This window comes from Podarcis pityusensis (genome assembly GCF_964106645.2).
Source record: "Podarcis pityusensis genome assembly, chromosome: 17".
Taxonomy (NCBI): domain Eukaryota; kingdom Metazoa; phylum Chordata; class Lepidosauria; order Squamata; family Lacertidae; genus Podarcis; species Podarcis pityusensis.
In genome coordinates this window covers 39,095,067-39,117,067 of record NC_138042.1, presented here as the reverse complement: position 1 = coordinate 39,117,067, position 22,001 = coordinate 39,095,067, and the positions used below count along the sequence as shown (strand labels likewise).

Sequence of the window (22,001 nt, the reverse complement as noted above, 5' to 3'; positions counted from 1 at the left end):
CCGTGTATCCAGGCTTCAGCTCCGGGGCACAAGGAACTCAGAATGGCAGCCAACAGCAGCTTCTCGCCATTCAACCCAGCATCTGGAGACTGGGAAGCGTACGCCTCCCGTTTCACCTTCCTCCTAGAAGCCAAAGGGGTCACCGACGAAGAAGACGCCAAGAAGAGGGCGATATTCTTCAGCGTCTGCGGAGAGGAGACGTTTGAAATCGCCCGGGCTCTCCTTGCGCCTGAAGACGTCGCTACTGTTCCATACAAAACAATAATGGAACAGCTGAAGGGGCACTTTTCGCCGCAGCCCTCAGTGGTGGCTCGTCGAAATGCCTTCTACGCAAAGCGGCAAGCCCCTGGGGAAACCATAACTGGGTTTGTGACCTCTCTCCGCCAAGCCGCCCGGTTCTGCAACTTCTCAGAGCTGGAGAACATGCTTCGTGACCGCCTCGTCGGTGGCCTGAAGGATGAGAAGCTGCAACGGCGCCTCTACGCTAAGAAGGACCTAACGTTCCAGGTCGCTCTGGAGGAGGCCCTGGCAACAGAAGCTGCCGAGAGGTCGACCCAAGAGGCACGGCCGAGCCTGCCATCCCAACCGAGGGTCCACCATGAAGACCTCACCGACGACTCAGGATCCGACAGGGAGGAGGTGCACCGAGTACAGCAGCGCACTCAAGCAGCGCACAGACCACAGCTGCCTCGACGAGAAGGAGGGAACTGCGCAAGCTGCGGGGAGAGTCACGAGAGGAGGACCTGCCGTTTCCGCAACGCAGAGTGCAGGCAGTGCAGAAAATCGGGACACATCGCCCGGGTGTGTCGGGCTCGGCCCACCCGACACCAGGCATCAGATGACCAATCCAAGAGCCCCAGGTCCCGGGGCCCAACGCACCAAGGCAACTCGACGGAGCTCACGGACTTCCAGGTATACCAGTTGCCCCACCCCAACGTAGAGAAAATTTATGTAGAGGTACAGATAGAGGGGGCCCCATGCCGCATGGAGCTTGACACGGGTTCAACTCTATCCATAATCTCGGCAAGGACCTTAAGGAAACTGTGTCCCACTGGGGGTCCCAAACTCAGGCCGGCCCCATTCACCCTCCGGGACTTCCAGAAACGTAAGGTCCCCACAATGGGGGTGGGGACCTTCAGGGTGCAATACCGAGGGCGGACGCGGCAACTGGACTTGCTTGTGGTCAAGGGCCCCTACATTAGCTTACTGGGATTGGCATGGTTTGGACCACTGGGGCTAGCTGTCACCGGGGTGAACCACACTAGCTTACAAGTGGACGTGGACGCCATATGCAAGGAATTTCCAGGGGTTTTCGATGGGAAATTGGGACAGTATACGGGCCCCCCCATTGCGCTACAGCTTGACCCCGCAGTACGACCGGTCAGGCTCAAGGCCCGCCGGGTCCCGTTCGCCTTGAAACCCCGTATAGACGAGGAATTGGACCGACTCGTAGAGCAAGGAGTGCTGGAGCCGGTGCCTAATGCTCCCTGGGAAACCCCAATCGTCACACCCGTCAAGCCTAATGGTTCGGTCCGCATCTGCGCAGACTACAAATGTACCATAAACAAGGCCCTCACGGCCCACGCATACCCAGTGCCAGTGGTCAGCCATGTCCTTGCCACCCTGGCTGGGTCGAAAATTTTTGGCAAGCTGGACTTGGCCCAAGCATATCAACAGCTGCCAGTAGATGAGGCCACAGCAGAGGCACAGACGATTGTGACGCACAGAGGAGCGTTCAGGGTAAAGCGGCTGCAATTCGGTGTCAGCGTGGCACCAGGCATATTCCAGAATATAATGGACTCTCTCCTTAAAGGGATTCCTGGCGTCACCCCCTTCTTCGATGATGTGTTGATTGCCGGCCCCACACCAGAGGAGTTTGAGGACCGCCTCCGCACCGTTCTGCACCGTTTCCAGACGGCGGGTCTCAAGGTGAAGCGGGAAAAATGTCTACTAGGAGTGCCTCAGGTGGACTTTCTGGGATTTATGGTGGACGCAGAAGGGGTCCACCCGACTGGGGACAAGGTACGGGCCATTTGTGATGCCCCAGCGCCCAAGAGCAAGACTGAACTTCAGGCCTTCTTGGGACTATTGAACTTTTACCATTCCTTCCTTCCCCACAAGGCGGCGGTAGCGGAGCCCCTACACAGACTCCTGGACAAGCGGGCCCCTTGGGTGTGGGGCCAGCGCCAGGAGGCCGCATTCCAGGCAGTCAAGGACTTGCTTGTCTCAAACTCGGTCTTGGCACACTTCGACGAGAGGCTGCCGGTGGTGCTAGCATGCGACGCCTCACCCTATGGCATTGGAGCTGTCCTGGGGCACCAACTCCCGGATGGAAGAGAGGTACCGGTGGCGTACTTTTCCCAGACACTCAACACAACCGAGCGGAACTACTCGCAAATCGACAAGGAGGGTCTGGCAATCGTAAAGGGAGTAAAAAAATTCCATGATTTCTTGTACGGGCGGCCCTTCACCGTGGTGACTGACCACAAGCCGTTGCTTGGCTTGTTTGCCCCCGAAAAGCAGACCCCCCAAGTGCTGTCTCCTCGCGTCCTCAGGTGGTCAATTTTCCTTGCCAGCTACCAGTATGCACTGATTCACCGACCTGGGAAGGCGATGGGCCATGCGGACGCCCTCAGCAGGCTACCACTACCGGAAACAGGCCCTGACCCAGCACCTGCACAAGAGGTTATGAGCCTGGAGCTGCTTCCCGACCGCCCCATTCAGGCACAAGAAGTTGCACACCATTCCAAGAAAGATAGGGTCATCTCCCGGGTCCTGGACTGGGTGTGGAGGGGATGGCCCAGCAGCAGCCCCGGGCCAGAATTCGCCGGCTACACAACCCGCAAACATGAACTGTCGGCCCACAAGGGGTGCCTGTTATGGGGAAGCAGAGTCGTTGTTCCCCAGCCCCTCTGCAAAAGGGTCCTCACAGCCCTACACGAGACACATCCAGGGGTAGTAAGAATGAAGGCCCTTGCCAGGAGTTATGTGTGGTGGCCGGGGATCGATGGAGAGATAGAGGCCTGGGTCAAACACTGCCAGGCCTGCCAAGAATCCCGCCCAGATCCCCCAAGGGCCCCAGTCCAGTCCTGGGAGTCCGCCCGAGCACCATGGTCACGCCTGCATGTGGATTTCGCTGGCCCCTTTCAGGGGAAAACATTCTTCATAGTGGTGGACTCCTACACCAAATGGCTGGAAGTCGCACTGGTACCGTCCACTTCCACGTCCGCAGCCATCCGGGTACTACGCAGGCTGTTTGCAACCCACGGGCTCCCTGACACTCTCGTCTCAGACAACGGGACTGCATTTACGTCAGGAGAATTCCAAACCTTCACAGCGCAGAACGCCATCCGCCACATCCGTTCGGCGCCGTTCCACCCTGCCACCAATGGCCAAGCAGAACGCATGGTGCGGACCACCAAGGACACCCTTCGCCGCATGACGCAAGGGGACTGGGAGTACCGCCTTGCCACATTCCTTCTAGCACAGCACAGCACCCCCAGCTCAACGACTGGCCGGAGCCCCGCTGAACTACTAATGGGTCGGCGCCTTGCAATCAGATTGGACCGCCTTCACCCCGATAGAGCTCAGGATGAGGTAGTGGTGGGGGAAGGCAGGAACCCCCGGACCTTCGAGGCCCAGGACCCAGTGTACGCAAAGAATTTTGGGGCAGGCCCAGCATGGGTACCCGCCACAATCACCAGGGTCACTGGCCCCGTGTCGTACGAGGTGCTAACGGATGGGGGGCAATGCTGGCGCCGCCACTGCGACCAGATACGGCGACGATTCCCGGGAGAAAACCAGGAGGAGGACAGGTCAGAGGAGTCCCAAGGGAACAGCGGGGCAGTGAGGCCCATAGAGCAGGAGGGGCCAGCAGGAGAGGCAGAATCAGTAAATACAGAGAGGACCCGTGAGGCCGAAAGGACACCGGAACCAGAACCACGACTGAGCGAGCCGGTTGCACCAGACCAAACAGCCGCATCACAGCCAGCATCCTTGGAACACGAGCCAGAACCCGGAGCCCGGACCAGGGAACACCCCAGGCCACAACGCACACGTAGGCCGCCGGCATACCTTGAGGACTATGAATGCGACCTCCCGGGCAGGACTGGAACTTAGAGGGGAGGGGTGTTATGTACTGAGTTGAATAGGATCCAAACTGTAGCAGTCTGATTGGTCCTAGAACAATAGGATCCAAAAGGCAGCAGTCTGATTGGTCCTAGAACAATGCAGCAGTATGATTGGTTGGCAGGAACCACCCAATCCTGCTCCAGATAGAAGTGAATCCACAACCTGATTGGCTTACAGTAGAATTCCAGAATTAGCCAATCATGTGCAGCCCATTGTGTAAATAATGTATATAAAGCAGATACTGTGAGGGGACATTCATTCATTCCTCCTCACCACTATGAGCTGAATAAAGAGCATGAAATCACTTTGCGACTCTGAGTATATTTCAACCCCCTTGTACCACTAACCCTTATCTTGGTCAGGGGAAGGAGGGCTTTTGCTCGATGGTGGAGAGCATTAAAAGCTTCCACATTCAATCCTTGGCATCACCAGTTAGGGTTAGGATTGCACCTTACCTGAAGCCCTGGGGAAGCAGGACCAATCAGAATGCTGCATTCTGAATCCTATTGTTCTGGGACCAATCAGACTGCTGCATTTTGGATCCTATTCATCTCAGTACATAACAGCAGTGTAAACAATAACAGTGCAAGGCAGTTTTCCTCTCTTCTTATGCAGTAACTTGCCTTAAACCTACTTTTCACCACTGGTTGGTTACAGGTCATCAGAATATATTACACTGCATAGCTGTGATTTTTTTTAAATGTCCGTTGATGGATTTTTCTTCCAAGCTCTGGAGCCCAGGGTCCGTTCTCTTCCACGCCTGTGCCAGCCACAGAGGTTTGTCGCAGGTTATGGATGCACATGTGAATGTAAGAGGAAGGAAAAAGTTGTAGTGTTGTCCACTGCCTTGTTCTGGTCAATGAGGCCAATCGAAATACTCTTCCTGCACTTCAAAGCATGAATATCTCTTACGGGCACAATCCTCCAGGAAATTTTCCTTCGCAAGACCTATTGAAATTAATGGGAGCCCACATTGCAATGGTCCCTGTGCAGGAAAATTTCCTGGCTGATAGGAGTGCCTCTCTCTTAGTATGAAGGTCTGTTCCAGATGATAAACAACCCATGCTACTACAGTCATACCTCAGGTTGAAGTCGCTTCAGGTTAAGCATTTTGGGTTGCACTCCGTGGCAACCCGGAAGTAATGGAGTGAGTTACTTCTGGGTTTCGCCACTCGCGCATGCACATGCGCAGACGCTCAAAATTACGTCATGCGCATGTGCAGAAGCGGTGAATCACGACCCATGGACATGGGTTGCATCCGCTTCAGGATGTGAACGGGGCTCCAGAACGCATCCCGTTCGCATCCAGAGGTACCACTGTACGTTCATATTAGTCACAATCCATCTCCAAGTGTGATATCCCGTCCACATAAGAGCACGAGAATAGCTCTGTCGGAGCAGACCAAAGGTCCATCTAGTTCAGGGGTTGGCAACCTAAGGCCCAGGGGCCGAATCCGGCCCAATTGCCTTCTCAATCCAGCCCACGGATGGTTCGGGAATCAGCATGTTTTTACATGAGTAGAATGTGTGCTTTGATTTAAAATGCATCTCTGGGTTATTTGTGGGGCATAGGAATTCGTTCAGACTTTCCCCAAAAAATATAATCCGGCCCACCACGTGGTCTGAGGGACGGTGGACCAGCCCATGGCTGCAAAAGGTTGCTGACCCCTGATCTAGTTTCTCACAATGGCTAACCAGATGTCTATGGGAATCCCCCAAGCACGACTTGAGTGCAACATCGATCTCCCCACTGGTGTTCTCCAGCAAGTGACATTCCCAGGCATACTGTCTCCGACCGTGGAGGTAGAACAGAGGCATCACAGATAGCAGGACCTGAGAATTTTATCCCCTTTGCAAGTCCATGCTCTCGAGGTGTGTTGGAGTGTGCCTGAGAGAACAGTTGCTGCTTAGGTAATAGCCTAATAAAAGTTTAAAAACTGATAGAGGTAGACAGAGAGGAGGTTGGGTGTCTTGTGACCAGTGACATCACAGAAGCCATTCATTGGTTGCCTGTAACATTGGCGTGCGCACATCTCTGTGTAGTGATTGGAGCAGTGGTTCTCAAACTTTTCCCTTTGGGCTACACTTTCAGAATAAAAAATTCACTGTGCCACACCACATTTTTTAATAGAGAAGAAAAACATTGGAAAACAGAAGGAAACTGAGCGATGCTCTCTTTGTAACATAGAACACAGCTATCACCATGGGAAATCCAGAAAGTATAAAGCAATGCAGCTGCATTACGTAAGAACATGAATCACTCCCAAAATATAATGATAAACTGGTCGCTTACATATGCACATTAAGTATGTATACAAACTCAATGAGAAGTGTGAGCACGTTTTTGCCAGGTAGCCTCAATTACTGTATATGAGGTCTAATTTGAGACAAACTCTCATGTCTTCATCAGAGCAAAGAAGCTTTTCTGTTTTCTGATCTTTCATATTTCATAGAATCAGAGAATTGTAGAGTTGGGAAGGACCCTGGGGGTCATCTAGTCCAGCCCCCTGAAATGCAGGAATATGCAGCTGCCCCAAATGGGGACTGATTTGTCAATAGTTGAAAATCCTTGTTCGCAACAATATGTCACGGAGAACTGTAGCCAATGCTTTCGAAGAGAGGCGTGGATACTGTTTCTGGTTGTATATCCAACAAGAAAATACTTTGAAACTATACTAGCTAAAATGTTTAAATGTGGGGTTTTTTTAGTGTCCTTGAATCTTCCCACCACACTTGCCATTCTCTAAAGCCACACCCTTTGAGAACTACAGGCTTAGAGTGTTGGACTAGGACCTGGGAGTGGCTGGGGTCCTGAACCAGATGGGTGGGGTATAAATTAATTTATTATTATTATTATTATTATTATTATTATTATTATTATTATTATCCCCACTTGGCCATGAAGCTCACTGGGTGATCTTGGGCTAGTCATTGCCTCTCAGCCAAACCTACCTTGCACAATTGCTGTAGAGATTAACTGAAATCTTTTTCCAGGGTGAAATGTGGGATCTAAAAGCAATGAAATTATTATCATCATCGTCGTCGTCGTCATCATCATCCCACACATCAATTACAAAAGCAATGCGCTGTGTTGGCTATGGTGTGAAAACATGGTTGTGCAAGTGACATAAGCAACTATATATTTTTTTGACGTGGATAAAATTACTTCCAGCCATCAGCTTCCCTAGCAATGGTAGCTCCTCCAAATCCAGAAAGCATGACGACAGAAGAGTCGCCTGTTTGAACAGGGAGTTGTACTAAAATAGAGACAGTAGACCCATCTGCTGCTGTCAAGGCTAACTCGATACAGTCTGATGTTTGAAGCAAGGCTATCCAAGTGGCACTCTGCTCCACAGTCAAAAAGAAATTGGAATAACTCTCAAGTTGCTGCCTTTAAACAACATCCACAATTTGTCAGATTTTGTGAGGCAGTCACCTCACGGCACTTTGTGGTTGCCATTTCTCCCATGTTAAGCCCTTGTCAGCAACCTGTTTGTACACCTAGCAACCAATTACATCTCACGGTGAAGAAAGCCTGACATGTTTAACAGGTCAGGAAGCACAGGGTCAAGAATGAATTCTTGTGGAAAAGCAAATATTAATACAGAACTTGAGACTAGTGCTAGACATTACTGTGTAATGGCTTGTATACCTCTCTGTCCTTGTGCTGTTTTGTTTTTCCATATTTTTTAAAAACTTGTTGGTAGAGTTTGTTACTTTAGAATAAAAAATAAAAAATATCGCCAAACGAAGGCAAGCAACAACCAAATACATCCATTCTATAAAATCACCCACCCTTTCGCTAGTCCACTATAATCTGCAATCTTATTGTTCCCAGCAAGCCAATGCCTCAGTTGCACCAGTGTAACAGTGGCACAACTTAGTCAAGATTCTCTGTAATCTCAGTGCAAAAATTAAGGAGAAAACAATAGAACAGCCAAAAGCATAGAACAAAGCAACCCCACCCGTGTCCTTGTCTACTGAACCACAACAGCAGATAAGAAGCAGATATATTATAGAGTCCTGTTGACCCTCCAAAGTTTCATGCAGGACCACAGAGGTTGTATAAGAACACAAGGACTCTATATAAAGGTAAAGGTAAAGGGACCCCTGACCATTAGGTCCAGTCGTGGCCGACTCTGGGGTTGCGGCGCTCACCTCGCTTTACTGGCCAAGGGAGCTGGCATACAGCTTCTGGGTCATGTGGCCAGCATGACTAAGCCGCTTCTGGCAAACCAGAGCACGGAAACGCCGTTTACCTTCCCGCTGGAGTGGTACCTATTTATCTACTTGCACTTTGACGTGCTTTCTAACTGCTAGGTTGGCAGGAGCTGGGACCGAGCAACGGGAGCTCACCCCGTCGCAGGGATTCGAACCGCCGACCTTCTGATCGGCAAGTCCTAGGCTCTGTAGTTTAACCCGCAGCACCACCCGCATCCCTCAGGACTCTATATACTCGGCTATAAAGGCTTTCATGGCTCAGGACCTCAATACCTTAAGAATTGCCTCTCCCCATATTGAACCAAACCTGTGCTTGTCACCTGAGGCCTTTCTCTGTGTCAGAGAGGTTTGGATGGTGGCAATATGAGAGCGGGCCAGAGAGATTCGCCTGGCACCTTCATTATATATTTTTAGGCGCCAGACAAAAATGTTCCTTTTCAACCAGGCCTTTGGCTGATTAATATTCTACAGCCTTTGAAATGTGTCTGTGGGAAAGGGGGTTATTGTTTCACTGTTATGTTTTACTTGTATGTTTTTATCCTGTGTTTTATTCTGTGAACCGCCCTGAGATCTTCTTATGAAGGGCAGTATAATAATAACAATAACAATAACAATAATTTATTATTTATACCCCTCCCATCTGGCTGGGTTTTCCCAGACACTCTGGGTGGCTTCCAACCGAATATCAGAAACAATACAGCGTCAGACATTAAAAACTTCCCTAAACAGGCCCGCCTTCAGTTGTTTTTTAAAAATAAAATAGTTGTTTATTGCCTTGACATCTGCTGGGAGGGCGTTCCACAGGGCGGGCACCACTACCGAGAAGGCCCTCTGCCTGGTTCCCTGTAACCTCACTTCTCGCAGCGAGGGAACCGCCAGAAAGCCCTCAGCGCTGGACCTCAGTGTCTGGGCTGGATGATGGGGGTGGAGACGCTCCTTCAGGTATACAGGTATATAAATCTAATCAAATAATCAAAAAAGACTGAATAGAAGTTTAAGTCTCCCACATGTCCTGCCACTCCCCCACCCCCCGGGGAAATGGAACAAATGTAAACTGAGTTTTCCAAGCATTGGTATTTGCTCTGATTCAGTGGTAAAGAGAGGATTTTCCCAGGGAATGCAGGGAGGCAAATGGAAAACCATCACACCCGTGCCTAGAAAGTGTGGGACAAACAGAAAACATCTCGGACCCGTGAAGTCCGGAACGAGCAGAAATGTGGATGAACCCTGAATCCGACATCCCATTGTGCCAGAGTAGGCAGAAAAGTTGGAAGCAGATGTGCAGCGATGGGTTTTCTTTGTTCCCCTTTGAGTTCAATGGAAGAGTTTTAACTTACAACCTATCTGTGGTCACTGTAATATCATGCTGGTATCTGGGCCAGGTGAGAGGTTTGAGGGAGCAGAGGATTTGGTGCAAGCCCATTCTTCCTCTGTCAGCACCCTGTTTGGAGACTGCTGTCCATGGTGTTAAGATGGAGTCAGGCATATGCATATGGACTGCCCTGCCAGATTATCCCTGACGTCATGCCAGAATAGAGGGATTTACAGTGCATCCTAACCCCCCCCTGGCCAACATATCTGAGGTGAAAAATTGTGCCCAAATTCCCTTTCCAAGGGCAGCCCCATAAACTTTCTGACTATTGTTACCTGAAAGGTTTTTTTGTTTGTTTTTTGTTTACTTTTTAACCTGTCATGTTCAAAACCCCATCAAAACCAGTTCAAGCCATTTGGAAATAAAGAGGAGCTTCTTATTTTTTGAGTTGGTTTAATCACTAGAGGGGAACAGTCAGTAGGGCCCACATTACTTAAGCACTCTAACAGGCATTTTTAGATGACAAAGTCCTGATAGTTATCTATTTTTGTGTGTGTGCACGTGTGTGCACATATATATATTATAAATGTGTGTGTGTGTACATATAATACACACACACACACCCTGTGCCAAGGTTATCCACACTTTGCACAGGAAAAACTGAATCCCGCAATCTTTATAAATTAGGCAAATTAAGCAAATTTTCATATTTGTTATCATGCATAATTTATTCTGCTTCTCCTAGCTATAGGGAGGCATGCAGGGCACTGAAACCTCTTCTCCATCTCTCTCTCTCTCTCTCTCTCTCTCTCTCTCTCTCTCTCTCACACACACACACACACACACACACACACACACACAATATCGCTGAGCCATTCTTCACAGCCACAGGAACTATCTAGGAGGGATGGGGAACCTGCGGCTCTCCAGGTATTGTTGTACTCTGTCTCCCAACGCCCCAAACCAACAAAGCCGATAGTCAAAGGATGACAGGAGTTGTTATCCAACAACAGGTTCTCTACCCTTAAACAAATGAAAACGGGGGTTCTTGTACCCCTTCCTGCATTTGATGCCTTTTCTGTGCTTGCACAGAACTGCAGAATAAATAGAGCGCTGGCCACAGACACAACACCATCAAGAGACACGCTAAATATTAAGTGTAGTAATTGTTTTAGAAGCCACGGTTGGAGCACAAAGGTTAACAGTGGATAAACTAAGTGGGGAGGGACATTCCAGCTTTCCTGCCCAAACAAAAATTTAAAACTCTTAAAGGGGAGAAGCTGCTCTCTGGGGAAAGGAATCAGAAGTAGAAAAACAGCAAGCAGAGAAAATCCTTCGACTCCACACAACTTACACACACCATGTCTCCACTATCAGGTCATGCAATATGGAAGTGACTTACAAAACAGAAAAAGAGGTTTTGGACTAGAGTTAGAAACATAAAAGACCAAGGGCCTATATACACTAGGGTTTTTCTTTCTTGAAGTCAGTAAGCAACAGAATTAGGACATACATCTCATAGACATTGCAATTTGTTTTGAGCACATTGACTAAAGTGAGCACTAGCAAATCTGATGTGCTTGCATGGCAAAATAAAGAATAGAATAGTGCAATAGAGTGACAAGTTCTGCCATGCAAACAAGCCCCACTGAATCAGATGGCACTGCTCTTTACACAGGTCCCATTCAATTTGATGGCACTTGGGCAGGAGGTCTTGTGCCCTTGATAGAACTGAAACGCACAAGTCCTGTACTCCTTCACTGACACGGCTTGGTCCAATATACAAGCCGTCACCGATCAATTTAGCAGCTCCAACGGGCAGTGTGAAGAGGCGATGTTCGCCGGATAGATTGTCTAGTAAAATCATTATCTTCTCTGCCCACAGGACACACATTGTACTTCAAAATCACATTGCCGACGGGAAGTCGTCCAGTTCAGCTAATCATCTACAAGGGCATTTTCCCCAATGCAGTTGAAGAAGGAATGTCAGAGCAACTTACGCCCAAGAGATACGTGTGGCAGCAAATGTTCAGAGTCCAGTTCTGCTGCCAGTCCTGAGGCAAATCTCTATCCTGCCAGATGTTGCTTTCTGTGGGGCTGATAGATACTGAACAGGACTCAAGCCTTTAAAAACCTAATCTGGTATAACATTTATATTATGCCAGCATAGCTCTCCCCTTCTCCTCTTCTGAGTAATGTCATAATGTGGCAGTTCTTAGCGTCTGGTGGAGCTAATTCTTTACCTTCAAGCTTTGTACTCAAGCCTATGAGGTACAGGTAAATACTCAAAAGATTTCTGACCCTTCGGATTTTCCACAATAGTCCCTTCCCTCCAAGGAAAAGCTAAAGCATTAAGGCCTTTTTAAGGCTGATCGCCAAAGAATTGATGCTTTTGATGCTGGAGGAGACTCTTGTGAGTCCCATGGACTGCAAGAAGATCAAACCTCTCCATTCTTAAGGAAATCAGCTCTGAGTGCTCACTGGAAGGACAGATCCTGAAGCTGAGGCTCCAATACTTTGGCCATCCCATGAGAAGAGAAGACTCCCTGGAAAAGACCCTGATGTTGGGAAAGATGGAGGGCACAAGGAGAAGGGGGTGACAGAGGACGAGATGGTTGGACAGTGTTCTCGAAGCTACCAGCATGAGTTTGACCAAACTGCGGGAGGCAGTGGAAGACAGGAGTGCCTGGCATGCTCTGGTCCAGGGGGTCACGAAGAGTCGGACACAACTAAACAACAACAACAATTTAAAAAAGAAAAGATGACTGAGGATGGGGAACATGTGTCTATGAAATTATAAATGGCCAGGGGCTGCCCCACTACTCGCTCTGCTCCCCAACCCCCTACCATTCACACCGCATTAACCCTCCAGAGCTTCCCCTTCCCACTGCGTGTAAAGTGTAGGTGGGTTCCCACCAGGCAAGACACAGTGATAACAGCAAGAACCTTCATTGAACTACATCACTGGGAAACAGGGGCAAAGCAACTGCTTATATATATTCCTGAAAGCCCGGGCCACTCCCACTCCCAACGTGATTGGCTGTCTAAACTTCCAAGCTGCGAATCACAACTCACGAGTCCAAGGGCCAATGGCAGAGGCCCAAATCCTGAAATGTTCTGTGATTTCACATCAAGTATCGAATTAGAACTCGGGAGCTCAGAATCCTTAGTCCAGACTCAAGCTCAGGCAAACACAGACCACTGAACACATAACGGTGTGCAACTGCTAAGCTTGCTTTTCACCATCCCAGACATCTTTCTGAAACCACCTCTCTCTTCTGTTCTGCTGCCCTGCTTTGCACCCCAGGCCCATGCCTCCTCCCCCCCAACACCTTTTGTGCAACCCTCCCTTGCACACAAACCACCCTTCATGGTAACGTTCTGCATCCGGGGCCGGCTCACCCATGAGGCAAGCCGAGGCAACTGCCTCGGGTGGCAAGATCCATAGGGGCAGCAGATCCTGCCTCCATGTAATGCATCACCTTCTGCTTCTGCAGCAGCACACTCCTTGAAGTCCAGATATGCCTTTCCGCCTTGTCCCTGATGCAGATCTTCACTCACTCCTCCTTCCCGTCTCTGTGTGTGTGTGTGTGTGTGTGTGTGTGTGTGTCATTTTGTGGTTCGCCTCAGGTAACAAAATGTCTTGGGCTGGTCCTGCCTGCATCTTCCTCCTCCCACACAGCGCAGCTACAAAGCACCCATTTCACTTTCCACCCAGCTATGAAGCCACCAATCTTTCCTGTTCTGCAGAAGCTCTCATGCCCCTGCTCTCATCTTCAACCACATTCCCATGCCTCCTGCTTCCTCTCTTTTTGCAACCCCCTCCTCCTGCTTATTGTTCTCAACTCTCCTTTGCACACTGACCAGCCACATTTCCAGGCCTCCTCCCATTCTGAAGCCCCCTTTGTACACACACACTCCATGCTCTTAAGAGCAAGCCTGCCAGTTAGCTCGTTCAGTAAGAGAAGGTAAAATCACTCTGTTGAATCTGGAACTTCATGCTGAAGGCAACATATGGTATTGCGTGAAGGGTCGGTAGAACATGTGAGGGCTCCACATCCTTTATCCACATCCCCATGAGGCTGCTGAGGAATAGGAGAGAGAGACTAGTAAGTACAGCGAGAAGGGAGTGACACTAACAAGAAAAAAGTAGCTGTTGTAAACAACAGCAGAGGTTTGAAAAAAGCAGGGATGTAGCACACTGAGAAGCACATGGATACCCTGATATGTACTAGGGCTGGGCGAAATCTGGTTTTCAGCATCGTGATATACCACCAGCTAAACATCACAATATACTGATATATCACAATGTCTGAAATCAGGATGGAGCTATGTAGAGGGACTGGCTGACTTCACGGTTTTGCTTGCATTGTGATTTTTGCGTAACACACACACACACGATTCACAATATATTGCCAGGTCGAAAATTATGAAACCAATACCATGATATGGATTTGAAACTAATTTTGGATGATATATCACCCAGCCCTAACACTCATCATGATTCACTATAGTCAAAAATTATGAAACCAGTATCACGATATGGACTTCAAACCAGTTTTGGACGATATATTGATATATCGCCCAGCCCTAATAGGTACACAGCTGAAGTCAAGCAGATCTGACAGGCAGATCTATCGGGACGGTGCTCTTGTTCATCTCAGTGGAGTGTGGGCATGAGAAGCTCCTGGTGAGTTAAAGTGTGTCAGGGGCGCAGACTTGCCCCCCACAATGATGGAGCCTGGCGTCGCATGACATCATATGCACTTAATGTACAATTGGGGGGGGGCACGAACCAGGCAAACCCTGAAGAGATCCCCATTGCACCCTGCAGCAGCAGGGGCTGGGGGGCACAGAGAGCAAAGATACCTTCTGGCCCCCAACCAGTGCTCTGCCGGTGGCTGTGGGGGATGGGGGATGCGGAGGGCATGTTTGCAAGTGGGAGGCCAAACTGTTTGGGGGGCCCTCAATACAGTGGTACCTCAGGTTAAGAACTTAATTCGTTCTGGAGGTCCGTTCTTAACCTGAAACTGTTCTTAACCTGAGGTACCACTTTAGCTAATGGGGCCTCCCGCTACCACTACGCCGCCACTGAGCGATTTCTGTTCTCATCCTGAAGCAAAGTTCTTAATCCGAGGTACTATTTCTGGGTTAGCGGAGTCTGTAACCTGAAGCATATGTAACCTGAAGCGTATGTAACCTGAGGTACCACTGTATTGGGGGGGCTCAGCCCCCTGCCCACAAATATTGAGGGGGCCAAAGCCCCTTCTGCCCTCTATAGTTGGCATCTCTGGTGTGTGTGGTGGTGGTGGGCAATAAACTGGGCAATAAATATCAGCCCCCCCGCTGTGCGGTATGTCCTCCAGATTCTTTGTAACGTCCTTTCCTGAAATTATGGCTTCCTACCACCTTTCATCCTTGTACTGCTGCAACTTTAGAACAGAACACCTTATCAGGTACTTCTGATACCAACTGCAATACCTCACAGGGAACATAGCTAGCGAGCCAATGTGGCTCACCGCACATTTAATCATTTATTTATTTTTACATTTGCTCCCGTTCAATTTTCACGCTGCTCTTATTATTTATCTATTATATTTGCATCCCACAAGGCACTTAACAGCTGTATAGGGGGTAGAGCTCTGTCTGCCTTTGAGAATTGAGAAAGATAAAACTAAGAAGGAAAGCCATGCGAGTTACACTGAGCTCGGAGACAGCAACTCTCCGAAAAGCCGCTCTGTAAGCAGGGATGAACTGCCATGGCCTTGTTCTATCCACTATTTCACCCTTGTTATCTGTACAAAAACATGTGTGTTAGTGTTGGTGGAGTGCAATGTGAGGACCAAATCTAGGAAGACTACAGCGTTTAAGAAATTTGCTTTCAGGAGTTCATGCTCAAAATGACTCATTTGCCAGAGGTTTGGAGGGAATAGCTGTGGAAAGATGGAAGGGCGTACTCCCTGATTATCCAGGACCTGCTAAGGGAAATTCTTCATGCCTGTACCAGTAATTCTTGTGTCCTTACAAACCACCTCTACGTATTTGGCAAGACTGATTTAGATGACTGTTATGTACTGAGTTGAATAGGATCCAAAAAGCAGCAGTCTGATTGGTCCTAGAACAATAGGATTCAGAATGCAGCAGTCTGATTGGTCCACAGGAGCCACCCAATCCAGCTCCAGGTGGAAGTAAATCTGCAACCTGATTGGCCTACAGGAGAATCCTGGAACTGGCCAATCACGTGGGGCCCATTGTGTAAATAATGTATATAAAGCAGACATTCTGGGGGAACTTCCATTCCTCCTCACCACTATGAGCTGAATAAAGAGCATGAAATCCACACTTGACTCCGAGTATATTTCAATGGCAATCAATGAATGGGGATAAGCATCCCATACAAACACTCTGCTAGCATACAAACACAATAAATGTAACATATTAGTCTAGCCTTCTGCAAATATAAATACATTTGATCACTGACCTCAGCATACATTTGATGCTCTTTTTTATGATAGCACATGCCACAGTAAGACCGCATCCTATGCACGTCAACTTGAGAAAGCCATTTCCCAATCCTGGGGAGATATTGCGGGCTGGAAGCAAGCCCTCCCCACATACACGGGGTGGGATTGCCCCTGCGCCATTGGATGGTCCTCGGCCATGTTATCCCCAGGCCGTCCAATCCACCCCTTTTCTCACTGCTCGGTCACTTCTCCCACCCTTAGATTAGGCTCTTTATTTCTTGACCTTGCTATGGACCTCGGTTGGTCACCTCGGTTGTCCAAGGGGCCTGGTAGGAATTTTTCCCCACTTGGCAAATTGGTACCAGCCATTTGGTTTTTCACCTAAAGGTAAAGGTAAAGTGACCCCTGACCATTAGGTCCAGTCGTGGCCGACTCTGGGGTTGTGGCGCTCATCTCGCTTTATTGGCCGAGGGAGCCGGCGTACAGCTTCCGAGTCATGTGGCCAGCATGACTAAGCCGCTTCTGGCGAACCAGAGCAGCTCACGGAAACACCATTTACCTTCCCACCAGAGTGGTACCTATTTAATCTACTTGCACTTGACGTGCTTTCAAACTGCTAAGTGGGCAGGAGCAGGGACCGAGCAATGAGATCATAGATCATAGGTACGTATCACTATAAAGTCCTTCAAAGGCCATCACCTACTCCTCCTAATTCAAGGGTATTCTGTTAAAGGAATCCAGGGGGCATGGTCTCTGTCCGAAGCCCCAGATGGGGGGGGGGGCTAGGGCCATGGCACGACCCCTAGTGGTGACCCTGGGGGAGTTCCTAGTTGATGTGCATCAGCAGGGCTCCCCCTACTGGTGGTTAACCCTTCCAAGACTCCTGCAGACGGGCAGGAGTCAGATATAGTCATGTGGTTTCCAGTGCCTAAGCCAATACCACTCACATTCTGTAACCAATAAAGTTGTGGCCTTTTTTGCTCATTAACCTAAAATACTGCTTTGTGTATCTTTATTCCACTTCCGGGGGGGGGGGGGTTGGGGGGTTGGGACCTTGCCACGCAACTCAATTCCAAGCAAACATGCATACAGTTTGGCTGTACGTGTGATAGGCTGGAGGCAGCCAGTAATTCTTAAGAGAGCCGAAACCGATTTGAAAGACGGACCGGCCCCCGTTCTGTGCGGACGCGTTGATTTCACCCCACTGCCGTCCGCAGGCAAACAGGTTTTGCAATGGGTTCATTGCAATGGGAAAATCTGCAAAACCTGTTTGCCAAATGCAAACATTGGCTGAGTGTGCCCATTAATCCCTCTTTCAAACCACTCTGAAAAAACTGTCTCTCCAGACTGTTAGTTTACAAAGGATAGATGCAGGCAGCAGTTTGAAAGAGGGGCTGCCACTCCTGGTGGGTATATTCATGCCACTTCTGATTATCCACTCTGATCAAATATGCTTTGCAGGTTTTGGATTGTTTAGGGGTGCCATACATCTGGGATTTCCTGGACACATATGTGGAATACTGCAGTCGGAAATCGTTAAAATGTCCATGAATATGGCAGCCCAGATCAGCAATGCTGTTTTTGCCAATTTTCCTTAAAATAGCTCAAACACGTCTCTCTCTCTCTCTTTGCAATTTTGCTTAAAAACTCTCAACAACTTTTCTGTCCGGATTTTCACTGTTTAAAATATGGCAACCCTAGGATTGTTAAAACCTGCAAAACCTGTTTGACCGGAGTGATAGGGCTGGGTTGTTGGGTTTTTTACAAAATTATGCATGTACCTCATAGAAAAGGAAGTCTCCTTCAAAGTGCTTTAAACACTCGTAAAATATAGTTGTCTCCCTTAAATTGCTTTGCGCTGTTAGAATCTATGCTGGAAAGACAATTGCATGCAACACAACTTTACAGCAGGATGTACAAAAATGGCAAGACATTTTCCTGTAAGATTGTGCACGCCTTTGCCCCTCTACCTCACTGTATCTCACTTTCACTTTCTTCCAAACTACCACCAGCTTTCACTCATCTGCTGGTCCTTTCAGTTTGATCACGCAGGCCCAAAATGCTAGGAATCCAGTCTAGGTCAACATCCCCATTTCCTCCCTTCAGGTTTGTAAATTACAAAGCAAATAATTTATTAACTCTTTCACCTTTTTTATTATATAGTTAAGCCCCTGTCCTTACATGCCTCTGCCCTCTAGTGGAACGCACACGGCCAAATGCTTTCTGCAGTTCCATCCTCTTATTTCCTTACCTGTTGAAGGGATCACATTTTGAAGAGAGGAGTCTGAGACAGGAAATAAAATGGAGTTTTATGCAATGGTCTCTGAACTACAGTTCCCAGAATGCTCTTTGTTATTATCCTTTGTGAAGCTGAGCAAGCTCAGCCAAGTTGCCCACTGTCCTGCCTTGGTCCAAGGATGAGAGTCCATAGTGGCTCTCGTTCCAGGACTCTGTGGAACCATTTGATTCCTGGAACTCAGGACCTGGAGCATATGAAAGAATAGCAATTTTTAAAAAAAAAAATCTTGCAAATTTCACACTATGGGCCCTGTTACAGTAGGAATTAAACTGATGGCTGCTTACCCTATGCTAGTACTGTATACGTCCAACATCCCTCTTCCACAACAAGCCAGGATAACATCTCCCTTCTTTGCACATTGCTGAAGAATATTCTCCAGTGGCTTTATCTACCCATTCAGCAACATTTACATTTGCCTTCTGGATATAGGGTGCTTCCAGACAGGGGCTTAATTTGCAAATGGATTGCTAAGATGCCACAAGTGGGACAATTGCCACAGGTTTATTTTACTTCGTGGGATTTCTTCGGGAAAGGCTAAATCTTGAATAAAATTGGAGGTGCTGGTGGCAGGATATGGGTTGCATACCCTCCAACATTTCTCCAATGAATATAGGGATGTCCCGTATAACAACAACAACAACAACAACAACAACAACAAGACGACCCTGCCCATCTGACTGGGCTGCCCCAGCCACTGAGGCTTCCAACATATATGAAAACATAATAAAGCATTAAAAAAACTTCCCCATACAGGGCTGCCTTCAGATGTCTTCTAAAGGTTGTATATTGAAATAAAAAAAATTAAGGTTTTATAGATATATATAATAAATGTTCATAAATGTACCAACCAAGCACATACATAGATATGTGGACCACATGTCTGGAGCAGCACAGGAAGACCGTCCTGAAACCATTTTGACTCCCAGACTGACCAAATGTTTTCTCTGCAAGGAGGGAGGGGGTGGGGGAACCTTCCCATTGTCTTGGGAATTGGGTAATCGCCATCTCAAAGGAATGGCCAGACTACCAGGAAAGGCAATCAGATACGGCATTATCAGATAACCTGGCAGACAGGAAAAACAACAACATTCAAATTTCTGTTGTAGACCACCTTTTCTGTGATGTATGTATGATGTATGGAGGGGTGGTCTTGAGCTCCAGGGCGGGCAATTTAAAATGTCTATATAAGAGCAGGCACACCTTTGTTCTGGGTCTTCCTCCTTCTCCTGCGTGTGAGGGGAGCACCCTGTTGCAACAGATCAATAAAGATCAGGCTTACTAGCTGCTTTGCTTCTCAATATTCTCTGGTTGGCCTCTGTTATTTTCTCCTACCAATGGAGAACCTACAAAGGACTCTATAAGGGCTCTTGTGTCCCCCATAAGGGAATAAGGGCAGATTCTGTTTACAACAATAGTTACTAGTCTCCTTGGCTTGTGGGTTGCAGAACTCCATACCCTCCAATATTTCTCCAGTGAAAATGGCGATATCCTAAGGAAAAGAGGGATATTCCAGGATCAAATCAGAAACCTGTGAATCTGAGACTGTCCCTGGGAAATAGGGACACCTGGAGGGTCTGCTCTCTCATGGTCGAAAGTCATTTATTTCTGTATTGGGAATAAACCGCTCTTCTCTCAGATAAAACAGAGCTTAATTTGACACAGGTTTAACTAGGAACATAGCCACAGAATCCACTTTCAATGCCAGGGCTTGGCCAAGAACCTCGTGTTTTGAGTCCAAGACCTCGCCGTGTAAGCAACCCATGCCTCTGTGTTCTCTTTTCGGACACAAGGCGGAAACGTTGGCCCCTTTATGATTGGCAAAAAAGTATAAGGCAGCTGAATTGGTTGGACCAGGCATAAATACAGAAAGTGTGACTTTATTCCTTCACCTGGTCAGTATGGCAGAATGTCTGCTGCAGCTCAACTGTAGGGCTCTACCTGCCCAAAGATCAGTGTTCGGAGGCCAGAGGTGGCCAGATGTAATTCCTCTCACACAGGCAACTGGTGATGTAAAAGCTGAGCACTTGCCACTTGCTCAATGCTGTGCATGTGGCTCCAAATTAAACTAGGATGACCAATGGATACAGCCCTAGCGTACTGGAGACACCATTTTATGCGCCCAGCACCTTGTATGCACACAATTCCTGCTGTCGCAGGGGATCCGCACATACATTTTTGTTGCTAGTTTGGGATGAATACATTCTATATATCGAGATGGGGAAGGAGGAGGTGTCTAAACTGCAAGATTTGTAATAATCAGGGGAAGTATATTTGTGTGAGAGGTTTGAAATATATTATAATATCACAGACGCTTTTTTATATAAAAAATCTATTTTGTGGCATTTATCACCAATAAATAAAACATAACACAGTATGTTCCCTGCAACAGATCCATGATAAGTTAGTGGATAATGCGTTGGCTGTGGTTGGAATCGGCTGAAAATAAATCTATCCCCTCCAGTTAATGAATGACTTATTAAATTCAGTACTTTGTCACCTTGTCTCAGTTGCTGTCCCTATTTCCCAAAAATCCATCACTGTTAATGTTGGGATGGGAGGAACAGAATTAGTTGTTGGTTTTTTGGGGGAAAAAAGCAAATTCAAAGAATGAGAAGGATTTTCTTAGAAACTCCTCAAACACCATGCAGTTGATTGCAGCTGTATAAAATAGGCAGGGTTGTGGGTGGTAGAATTATGGGATGGGAAGGTCAGGGGCCACACAGCCCAGCAGAAATGGACCCTTCCTTCTTGGTATCTATCTTCTTTCTCCTTACCAGGGACTCGGCTACATTAGTCAAGAAACAGCGTTTTGAATGCGTTATAAACATGCAACACCAGATGGTGCCAGAGAGCAAAATAAATTTCTAAATGTTTTTCATAGTGGTTCCTCCCCCCCCCCTTTTGTTATGATGATTTAATTTCTGACTTATTTATAGTGGTTTTTTCCTGTGTGTAGATCCACCTCAGGTCTCAGGGTCTGAGCTGCAACTTCTGGCACTAGCCTCCTTTTCAGGCTCTCCAGGGGAAGGAATAACATCTGAGAGTAAAAGGCCAGAGTCAAGGGGGCAGAATATTTTCTCTTTGGCATGATGAGAACTTCTGCCTGTTCTGCCTGCTCCCCCTCCCCTCAAATAATAAAATCAGGCTCCATCCCTGACGCATCCATCTACCCTTGGCTAGTGAGGTGTGCTATGGTCTGTACTGTGCCCAACTCAGGCCTGAAGTGGCTCACCAGGTGTGGTGATGCTGGTACCTTAGCCTCCTGGCAGGTGGGTTGCTGCTACTTGCCAGGAGAGAGAGGAGGGAGACGCCAGGGAAGTCAGCGCTGTGCAAATACCCTGTGAGGAATGGCAGATAGAGTCCGCTGGTGCCTTTGCACCACGCCAACTTCCTTATCACCTTGCTTTACCTTCTTCCAGTAAGCAAAAGCAACTGCCCTAACTGGAAGTCAGCGTAGCAGCTGCCCCACCCAGGGAAGCCTCCTCTCCTATCCAACAATCCAGCCTCTGAATGGTCAGGCACTATCTTTCAGATTCCCGATTCTGCTACTTAAGTCTGAGCCTCAGCACACCTG

General features: G+C 48.1%; 1 long non-coding RNA gene across 1 annotated transcript; it reads right to left on the bottom strand.

Annotated features, from left to right (window-relative positions):
- Nucleotides 1–12,524: 12,524 nt before the first annotated feature.
- Nucleotides 12,525–18,691, bottom strand: LOC308466475. The gene is made up of 3 exons (XR_013980832.1): nucleotides 18,380–18,691; nucleotides 17,910–18,001; nucleotides 12,525–13,749 (listed from the first exon to the last, which is right to left on the bottom strand). It is a non-coding gene; the product is annotated as an uncharacterized lncRNA (long non-coding RNA).
- Between the last annotated feature and the right edge of the window lie 3,310 nt (nucleotides 18,692–22,001).